Raw genomic sequence first — 11,079 nt, 5'->3', positions numbered from 1 at the left:
CTTTTATATAGTCCAGTCAAAGATTTATCCACGTTACCATGTCCAAAAGACACTTTGCAGGGACAGACTTGAGACTTGTCATTTCTTCCCTGTAGCGATGGAGTCCTATCCGTTCTATAATGGGGTCATATGTTCTAGATGCTGAAGGGTCATCCTCCCAATTACTTTTTCGGGCTCTTAAAGTGCCTCTTTACTTGAAGAGGTCCAGATAGCACGCTGGGCAGTACCGTTGCCATGGCAACCGTATAATGCCCGTAGAGTCTTGTTCATTGGTTCTATTAATCGGATCTGTGCACGAGACTCCTCGGGGTTCGTCCATTTGCCTCAATAACTATACTGCCCAATATGTCATCTGCGCCAGTGCACCCGGTGTTAGCGCAAGCAAAATGAGACATTAAGTCTAGGTCTAATGGGCGACTTTGGCTGAGACACTAGTCGCTCGGCCAAAAATCCCTGTGCGAACGGAGACGCAAAAAATCCAAACCTGGGTTTCTTGTGGCTGTCGGGTCCCAACACGGCCACATTCACTCTTATTACATTCACCTCGCTTAATAATTTCCCCTGCAGTGGACATTAGTGCGAGAGCTGCTTGTTAATGACTGGTGGTCCAGAGCGGGGACCCCCCCCCCCCCTCTGACGTCCATATACCCTAATAGAATATCTTGTGCCTTAATAAGATATAGGATATTCTTCACTACTACAGTGTTATTTGGGATCTGGATTTTGGTGGGGGGTTTTCTATATCCACCCAAACTTTGCACCCGCACCCCTTACACCCACCCTATAGATGTATTTCTGTTGCACACGGTTTATTGTAAGGTGTGGGAATCTACTAATTGGAGAATATATGGGTTTATAAAGCCCAGTGATGTCCATTAAATAACGCTCAAAAAGTCCAAACCAAATTTTTTTTTTATTATTAGGATTGCCTTACGATCACTCTCGCTACAGACCTTGATAACATATTGCTAGGATACGACGGCCAGTCAGACTACTGTGGCCTCACTGATCGGCTTGGTAGACCATGTCACTTCGTCTCCTGTCTGGTTGCTAGGGGCTTCCTCCCTGACAACCCAATGTTTGTGGTTGTTAGTCAGAGTTCCATAGCAACAAGACTGTCCGACGTGACTCAGCACTTCTGTTGGATTCTAATAAGTGTGATATCTATAGAAAGTCTGCAGCGTTTTCTTAAAGTGATGAATGGACACTTAGGGTCGATAGGCCGCACCTATGATTGCTCCTAAATTATTCATTTTTAATATTTGCTTGATGCACCCGGTGTAAACTTGTATGGTTGACTGTATTCATATGCAGCGTACTACAAATATTCCTACATTCTGTTTTATAGGCCAGCGTTTAAGGCTTATTAAAGATCCCACTAAATTTTTCCCTACAGAATTTGCAGGTAATGGGTCCACTTTAAGCCAGAGCCAGTCAAGGCTGAAATTGAGGGACTCTTGTCTGGCACAGCATCTTGGATATAAAATACCACCCTATCCTGATGCATGTCCTATTTTTTAATTTTATGGACCGTGCTCCTATACTTAATAATGGGAGCATGGCCTGCAAATACGGGCGGCGGCGGCCTTCCCCATAATCACGGACCATGATTACGGGCACGGTCGTGTGCGTGGGGCCCTTATACTGTGACTCATAAGCAACATGGTGGGGCCTTCGCTGTTGGTGCGTTTCTCAGCGGCATATATATTCCTACATAAACCTGTCCTTAAATAAAATAAAAAAAGTCTCTGCTCGGGACAATCCCTACTTGTTCGAAGGGTTCCTTGACAATAAGAAAATCACAAAGTGTCCCCTTCCTGGGGCTCCCAGCGATCAGCTGTAAAGTGTATGGAAATCTGTAAGTGTTCAATTTCCCTGCAGCGCCACCACAGGAGAAGTTAAGCATTACACAGGACACTATTTTATCAATGTCTTGGCTGCGTAATGCAGGACAGGACTGGTCCTCCAGAGCGAGAGTGGCTCTTTGTATCCTCTCTCCAATCTGACCAAGAGATGAGGATCCTGAACAAAGGACACCCCCTCTATTAACTCAGAATTGACCAATAGGGTATAAGAAAATGGGTTTTCTAAACCGAACAACCCGTTTAAAGGGGTAGATATGGAGTTGGACTGAGTCTGCCAAAGAAAAAGCCACTTCATGATGTTCCGATCCCTAATAGTCTATAGTGGACAACCCTTATCCATGTACTCTATTAGTACATTTAGAGGTAATAAAAGGGGGTTGCCCAATTGGGTTTCCCTATAATGGCCATAGTAGGGGGTGACTTTCGCTCTGGAGGACTGCTGGCATCCATGGATTTTATCGCAGGTAAATTAAGCATTCGCCAATTGGTTCTCTACAGTTGAGAGGGGTGTCACAATAGCTTGACCACTCCCTCCCCATATAGTGAGTTGATCCATCTGCTTTATGAAATGGGGCGGTAGTGAATCTATACCAGGGTCCACTGGAATCAGCCGTTTAATAGCTTATAATATGTAGTGATATAGTAACTACGGATGAGCAGTATACACATACTATGTTGGCCACAGGATGGCGACGTCCATGTGTAGGGTTCAGGTACACCTTAATATACACGAGCACGCTTTTTTTTTTAAATGTTAAAAGATTGTGAGAATCACAAATACGTGATAAAAGATTGTCTGAGTGTTCTGTCTGTAATATAAATATATAGAAGAATAATCTGTATAGTGTAAGTATAAAAGGATCACAACCGTCTTCAACCTCCGGATGACAAGAACGGGTTCAATGATGTTTTTGTTTTGTAGCATATTGTACATTTTAAGTTATTTACTCGTTTCAGCCTCCGCCATTACGAGGGCTCCTTTTCTTTGGGGAGGGCTATTTAATAAAAGTGGTTTCTATTTAACTCTGCTTTTAATTCACGTGCAAAATAAAAGGCTGCAGAGTTCTGATTTTGCTTCTTAAGAGGGAGGGGGGGGGGGGGGGGAACCATTTGAATTTGTAAGACCTGGTATTGTTTTTCCTATTGTGCATAAATATATTGAAATACTTAGACTACACTGTCTTTTATGTCCTTATTATGCCTATTGTCTTAAAGGGCCACTGTCATGAGATGCCCATGAACCGTGCTGACTGCTGTTTCCACAGTCCTTCTAAACATTAAAGGGGTAGTCACAGAATAGACATTTATGACCTACCCACAGGATAGCTGATAAATATCTGATCACCGGGACACCCGACAATCACTAGAACGGAGGAAGAGAGCTCCTCAACTGCAGTGAGGAGAACTTTAAATGGAGCGCAGGACGATCGTGTGTGGTGCCACTCTTCAAAGTCTTTGGACTGATGGCGACAATGGAGTACAGCATTCAGTTGTTTGTCAGCCCCATAAGCATTGGTTCGGCAGGGCGCATTTATGACCGCCACTCTAAGCTCCTCACTGCAGAGGGTGCATTGAGGAGAAACGGGGCTCGGGATACCTGTTCTAAAGATTGGTGGGGGTCCCAGTTACTAGAATCCTATTACCTGTGGACAGGTGATAAATAGCCATTCTGGTTAATGTAGTTGAAAAATTCGCACCAAGTCACTTTTTAGGTATAATGTGGTGCATATAGAAATGGCTGGATTTATATATATATATATATATATATATATATTTTGTAGTCCTCAATTAATTAGAATATCGTCAAAAAGTTACCGTAATTTATTTCAGTAATTCAACACACTGCCAAAAGTACCAATACCTGGTTTCCTGATCGTCCTTGGCAGCACACACATATGGGTTTTAGTCCCCTAGGTACAATCAAGCAGAAACAGGTTAATTAGCAATAAGCACTAAGCAATTAAACAATTAAGGACTTCCCCCTATAAGTATGTACCGGCAACCGGGCCCCAGCGTATTTTTTCCTTTCTCAGGTCAGTACGGAGACTGTACCCATTCCTTCTAACAGAGGAAAAGATTATTCCGGGCTGCATACTCTGTCCCTCAGCCGCGAAGGTGTACCAAGATGGCGGTCAACGTCTTAGTACACGGCGACGAGGCACCTTACCTTACCTGATCCTGGTAATGGTAGCAGGGGAGGAGGACCCCCTGTTGGTGCATCCCCCGTTTGTCTAGATCTGAAGTGGATTGCGGACCGACCGCCTGCGCACTCCCGGTTACCCGGAAGTGCTGCTTGGCGTTACAGAGGCATGGATGGGGGTGGAAGTGATGTAATCGTTGGCCCCGCCCCCTGGTTGGCCCTGCCCCCCAGATGTGACGCGCGGATTCAGCAGGCTCATAATGCCGGTGTCCTGTTGAAACCTGGCGCGCTCTGCCTCTGGACAGCCCTCTGCTTGCTAAGGTTAGTAAGGCTGTTTACATTGATGGGTCCTGATGTGTCTTGATGCTGATGGCTATGCACATTTTCCTACCATGCGTTTCTTTCTGCCTCTTCTCTAGATGTCTGCCAGAAGAGAAGGTTGGAAAAGGACCCACATATCCAGGCACAGGCTTTGCAGGGAATGCCTCTGCCTGATGACACTGTATCAGATCTGTGTGTATCATGCTCCATCCCAGTTGCCTCCCCACCCAGGAAGGATTCTAGGGGATTTATGCAATGGTTCAAACAACAGCTGTCTGTAGTTTTTGAGGATGTAAAATCATCACACCATGCTAAGAGGGCCAGACGCTCTTCCTTTTCACCTCAATACCAGGAGGATTCCTCCTCAGCAGGAGGTTCAGATTCAGAGGTGGTCTCTGACACTCCAGATTCTGACAACCCGGAAGACTGTTATATCCTAAGTAAGGATAAGCTCCATGATCTCCTCAGAGCGGTGAAGGATACATTGGAGACTGGGAAAGAGGTTGAGCATAAGCCTAAAAAGGACAGACTTTTATTTTCCCATTACCAAGGAGAAAAATTTTCCCAGCCATCCTGTCCTAACGGAATGGATGAAACGGGATTGGGATAAGCATGAGAGGAAATTGGAACTGGGTTCTCGGTTCAAAATCCTCTACAGACTGGATAAAACTGGCTCCAAAGATTGGGAGAATATACCAAAACTGGACTTGACAGTGGTTAAATTGGCAAAGAAAGCCGTTTTTCCACCCGATGAATCAGCTGTGCTGAAAGACCCCATGGATCGCAAGGCAGATTCCCTTCTGAAGAAGGTGTATACTTCAGCAGTGGGCTCGTGCAAAGCCTCGTCTTCAGTACCGGTGGCTAGAGCACTCCAGGTCTGGCTAAGCCACTTGTCAAGGGATCTAGAGGATGGAGTCCCAAGGGCAGAAATTCTCCAGTCCCTCCCAGTAATGAAGTCCGCTTCGGAGTTCCTCTGTGACTCCCAGCTGGATAACCTCAAGTGTGCATCTAGGGCCTTGTCCCTATCGAATGCGGCAAGAAGGGCTTATTGGCTTCAGTTATGGTCTGGGGATAATCTCTCCAAAAATAATTTTTGTAGCCTCCCTTTTCAGCCAGAATCTCTGTTTGGTCCCCAATTAACGGATATTTTGAATTACTTAGGGTAAGGCAAAGGGGCAGTTTTCGTGAACCTAAAAGGAAGGATACCAGGCATTCCTTTCAGGATCACAGAAGAAAATCCTTGAAGTTCAAAATAAGGTTTCCAGACTGGCAGCGCATGTTTAAGACGAAGCGGGAAAACCCTTCCTCCTTTTGGAAGAAAAACCCCGCTCAAAATCCAAACAGTTTATGACGCCCCCAGCCAATCCTACAAGTAGGAGCAAGGCTTCAGAGATTCTCTTCTCGGTGTTCGGTGACATCATCCTTCGACTGGGTGACGGCAACCATCAGGAGAGGATACACTTTGGAGTTCAGAACCCTCCCTCCAGAACACTTTTTCCTCAACAGGCATCACAATCCGATAGTCCATCAGCTTCTGCAGGTCTTTCTCCAGAAAGCAGCCCTGGAAGATGTCCCAGTCTCAGAAAAAGGGCAAGGACTTTACTCCAGAGTGTCCCCTGTGCCCAAATCAGATGGCAGTTGGAGGCTGGTAATAGACCTGACTTTCCTCACTCAGTATCTGGTGAGGAAAACCTTTAAGATGGAGACTATGTGGTCAGTGATGAACCTTCTGGAAAGGAACGACGTGCCGGCAACAATTGACCTTACGGACGCATACCTTCATGTCCCTATTTTGGCCACGCACAAAAGGTTCCTCCGATTGGCGGTCCAGACGCACGGGAGTACAGCACTTTCAGTTTACCTGCCTACCCTTCGGTATTTTGTCGGCACCCCGTGTGTTCACAAAAATCGTGGTGGTCCTAACAGCAGCACTGAGGCTGAAAGGGATATGTGTGATCCCTTATTTGGACGACTGGCTAATAAAAGCATCATCAGAGTCCCTTCTACAAGAACATCTCCAAACCACATTGGAGTTTCTTCACTTTCATGGGTTCCTGGTGAACTTCAGAAAGTCACAGCTCTCACCATCACAGAATCTGACATTTTTAGGGTTCATGGTGAATTCCCAGTCGATGAGTCAAGTTGTCTCCAGAGAGGATTACTGCAGTCCGGGGTTCAATAGAACGCCTTATTTGCCATCCAAATCTATCGGTTTGAGGAGCTATGAAAATCCTAGGTCTAATGACCTCATCCATAGATGCGGTCCCCTGGGCCACAGCCCAAATGAGATAGTTACAGCTCAACATCCTCCAGAGCCTGGGACAAAAATTTCAGAAATCTGGACGCCCTCTTCAAAGTCTCCAACTTCACCCTTCAAGACCTCAGCTGGTGGTTAATCCCGGACACTCTCCGATCCGGCAAGTCTCTGGTTCCCCCACCACAGAAAGTCCTCACAACGGATGCCTCCTCCTGGGGCTGGGGTGCCCATGTAGATCACCTATGGGTACAGAACAGATGGAGTCAGAAGGAAGTGTCACTATCCTCCAACATGAAGGAACTCAGAGCAGTGAGATTGGCGTTAGTGTCCTTTCAATCCCATCTGAGAAATACCCAAATCCTGATCCAGTCAGACAACCTTGCAACTGTGTTCTATATAAACAAGCAAGGAGGAATGAGGAGTGCCTCAATGTCAACCAAGTGCAGACGACTTATGAGTTGGGCAGAACAACATTCGTTGGGAATTTCAGCAGTTCACATCAAGGGCTCCTTGAACCACACTGCAGACTTCCTCAGCCACAAATATCCTCCATCCAGGGGAGAGGAGTCTCCGTCTCAACCGTCAGGTTTTCAGCAGCTTAGCTGCCACGTGGGGAATGCCAGACGTGGATGTGATGGCATCAGAAGAGAACAACAAAGTCCTCAGCTTCTGTTCTCTGTACCACACCCGCCATGCAGTAGCATTAGATGGCCTGCCTGTCAGTTGGGGAGGAAAATTAATCTCAATTTTTCCTCCCCTCCCCTTAATACCCAGAGTATTGAAAAAAGTTTGGGACAAGAAAGCGGAAGCCATTGCAATTGTGCCATTTTGGCCCCGCAGGGCCTGGTTCTCCCTAGCATTGTCTCTCTCGAAGGGCAGGTTCCTGAAACTACCAGTGTCACCGGACCTCCTGTCCCAGAAAGGGGTGTATCACCCGAACCCTCGCAGTCTAGATCTCACGGCCTGGAGACTGACTGGGAGAATCTGACAGAAATGGGGCTTTCATCAGAAGTTATTAATACCTTGCTGTCAGCCAGACGCCCCTCAACGGTCAAAGTATATAACGGAGTCTGGTCCCTGTTTTACCTCCTGGTGCTCTAAGAATTCAGCAATCACAGTCTCTCTGAATACTGTCCTACAATTTCTTCAGGAGGGCTTCAATAAAGGGTTGAAGCTAAATACCCTTAAGGTGCAGTTCATGGCAATCAATGCCAAATTGCAAAATTGTTTCTCCAACCAGCAGTTGGTGAAGATCTTCGTCAAGGCTTTAAGAAACTTTAGCCCAGTCTCTCAGGGACCCTCTCCTTCCTGGGACCTTTCAGTGGTGGTGTCGGCTCTAACAAAGCCACCGTTTTAACCCATGCAAGAGTCGTCCATCAGATTTCTCTCCTTCAAGGCCTTCTTCCGGGTGGCAATCACGTTGGCCAGGCGCATAAGCGAGCTGCAGGCCCTTTCCTTCAAAGAACCATATTTGAGGGACCTGGGAGATTGTCTTCTACTACGTACCATGCCTGGGTTCTTGCCTAAAGTTCCTTCCTTTAGGAATATAAATCAAGAGATATTATTGCCAGTTCTTTTCCCTCATCCCCAAGGTGAAAATCAGGAGAATTGGCATACACTGGATGTGAGAAGAGCAGTTCTCACCTATATTCAAAGAACAAAGACTTTTAGGAAAGCAGAAAATCTGTTCCTTCAACATGCCGGTCCTAATAAGGGGCAAAAAGCAAGTAAAGCCACCCTAGCTAGGTGGATTAGATCAACTATTGAAAAATGCTATCATCTCAGTGACCTTCAATCTCCTCTACAGATCAGGGCACATTCCACCCGCTCTACAGCTACTTCATGGGCAGAAGTCGGGCATATCCCCCTGGATCAGATGTGCAGAGCGGCTACGTGGGTACCCGCATCAACCTTTGTCAAGCACTACAGGCTCGACTTACTGGCATCAGAAGGTTCTCGATTTGGCAAAAGAGTGCTTGAAATGGCGTCTGCTATCCCGCCCATATAGCTATTGCTTGGCAAGTCCCATATGTGTTGTGCTGCCAAGGATGATCAGGAAAATGAAAATTTACTCACCTAAATTTTTATTTCCTGGAGTCCGTAGGCAGCACAAGCTTCCCCCCTGGCAAAACTTATGGCTAGTGCTTCGTAAAAATACGCTGGGGCCCGGTTGCCGGTACATACGTATAGGGGAAGTTCTTAATTGTTTAATTGGTTAATGCTTATTGCTAATTAACCTGTCTCTGCTTGATTGTACCTAGGGGACTAAAACCCATACAGTGAAGGAAATAAGTATTTGATCCCTTGCTGATTTTGTAAGTTTGCCCACTGTCAAAGACATGAACAGTCTAGAATTTTTAGGCTAGGTTAATTTTACCAGTGAGAGATAGATTATATAAAAAAAAAAAAACTGAAAATCACATTGTCAAAATGATATATATTTATTTGCATTGTGCACAGAGAAATAAGTATTTGATCCCCTACCAACCATTAAGAGTTCAGCCTCCTCCAGACCAGTTACACGCTCCAAATCAACTTGGTGCCTGCATTAAAGACAGCTCTTACATGGTCACCTGTATAAAAGACTCCTGTCCACAGACTCAATGAATCAGTCTGACTCTAACCTCTACAACATGGGCAAGACCAAAGAGCTTTCTAAGGATGTCAGGGACAAGATCATAGACCTGCACAAGGCTGGAATGGGCTACAAAACCATAAGTAAGACGCTGGGTGAGAAGGAGACAACTGTTGGTGCAATAGTAAGAAAATGGAAGACATACAAAATGACTGTCAATCGACATCGATCTGGGGCTCCATGCAAAATCTCACCTCGTGGGGTATCCTTGATCCTGAGGAAGGTGAGAGCTCAGCCGAAAACTACACGGGGGGAACTTGTTAATGATCTCAAGGCAGCTGGGACCACAGTCACCAAGAAAACCATTGGTAACACATTACGCCGTAATGGATTAAAATCCTGCAGTGCCCGCAAGGTCCCCCTGCTCAAGAAGGCACATGTACAGGCCCGTCTGAAGTTTGCAAATGAACATCTGGATGATTCTGAGAGTGATTGGGAGAAGGTGCTGTGGTCAGATGAGACTAAAATTGAGCTCTTTGGCATTAACTCAACTCACCGTTTTTGGAGAAAGAGAAATGCTGCCTATGACCCAAAGAACACCGTCCCCACTGTCAAGCATGGAGGTGGAAACATTATGTTTTGGGGGTGTTTCTCTGCAAAGGGCACAGGACTACTTCACCACATCAATGGGAGAATGGATGGAGCCATGTACCGTCAAATCCTGAGTGACAACCTCCTTCCCTCCACCAGGACACTAAAAATGGCTCGTGGCTGGGTCTTCCAGCACGACAATGACCCGAAACATACAGCCAAGGCAACAAAGGAGTGGCTCAAAAAGAAGCACATTAAGGTCATGGAGTGGCCTAGCCAGTCTCCAGACCTTAATCCCATCAAAAACTTATGGAGGGAGCTGAAGATCCGAGTTGCCAAGCGACAGCCTCGAAATCTTAATGATTTACAGATGATCTGCAAAGAGGAGTGGGCCAAAATTGCATCTAACATGTGTGCAAACCTCATCATCAACTACTAAAAACGTCTGACTGCTGTGCTTGCCAACAAGGGTTTTGCCACCAAGTATTAAGTCTTGTTTGCCAAAGGGATCAAATACTTATTTCTCTGTGCACAATGCAAATAAATATATATAATTTTGACAATGTGATTTTCTTTTATTTTTCTTTTATAATCTATCTCTCACTGGTAAAATTAACCTAGCCTAAAAATTCTAGAATGTTCATGTCTTTGACAGTGGGCAAACTTACAAAATCAGCAAGGGATCAAATACTTATTTCCTTCACTGTATGTGTTGTGCTGCCTCGGTGAGTACATTTTCGTTTTAATAACCACAATATCACTGCGCTTGATTGGCCAGCAAACTCACCTGACCTAAACCCCATAGAGAATCTATAGGGAATTGTCAAGAGGAAGATGAGAGACACCAGACCCAACAATGCAGACGAGCTGAAGGTCGATATCAAAGCAACCTGGGCTTCCATAACACCTCAGCAGTGCCACAGGCTGATCGCCTCCATGCCACGCCGCATTGATAACACCTCAGCAGTGCCACAGGCTGATCGCCTCCATGCCACGCCACATTGATAACCCCTCAGCAGTGCCGCAGGCTGATCGCCTCCATGCCACGCCGCATTGATAACACCTCAGCAGTGCCACAGGCTGATCGCCTCCATGCCATGCCGCATTGATAACACCTCAGCAGTGCCACAGGCTGATCACCTCCATGCCACGCCGCATTGATGCAGTAATTCATGCAAAAGGAGCCCCGACCAAGTATTGAGGGCAGATACTGGACAGACTTCAGTAGGACAACTTTTCGGTATTAAAAATCATTTTTGAAATTGGGCTTATATAATATTCTAATTTTCTGAGGCACTAAATTTGGGGTTTTCAGTAACTGTTCCCATAA

Source organism: Rhinoderma darwinii, chromosome 6 (genome assembly GCF_050947455.1).
Source record: "Rhinoderma darwinii isolate aRhiDar2 chromosome 6, aRhiDar2.hap1, whole genome shotgun sequence".
Lineage (NCBI taxonomy): Eukaryota > Metazoa > Chordata > Amphibia > Anura > Rhinodermatidae > Rhinoderma > Rhinoderma darwinii.
Note: the sequence above shows the minus strand (reverse complement) of the source record.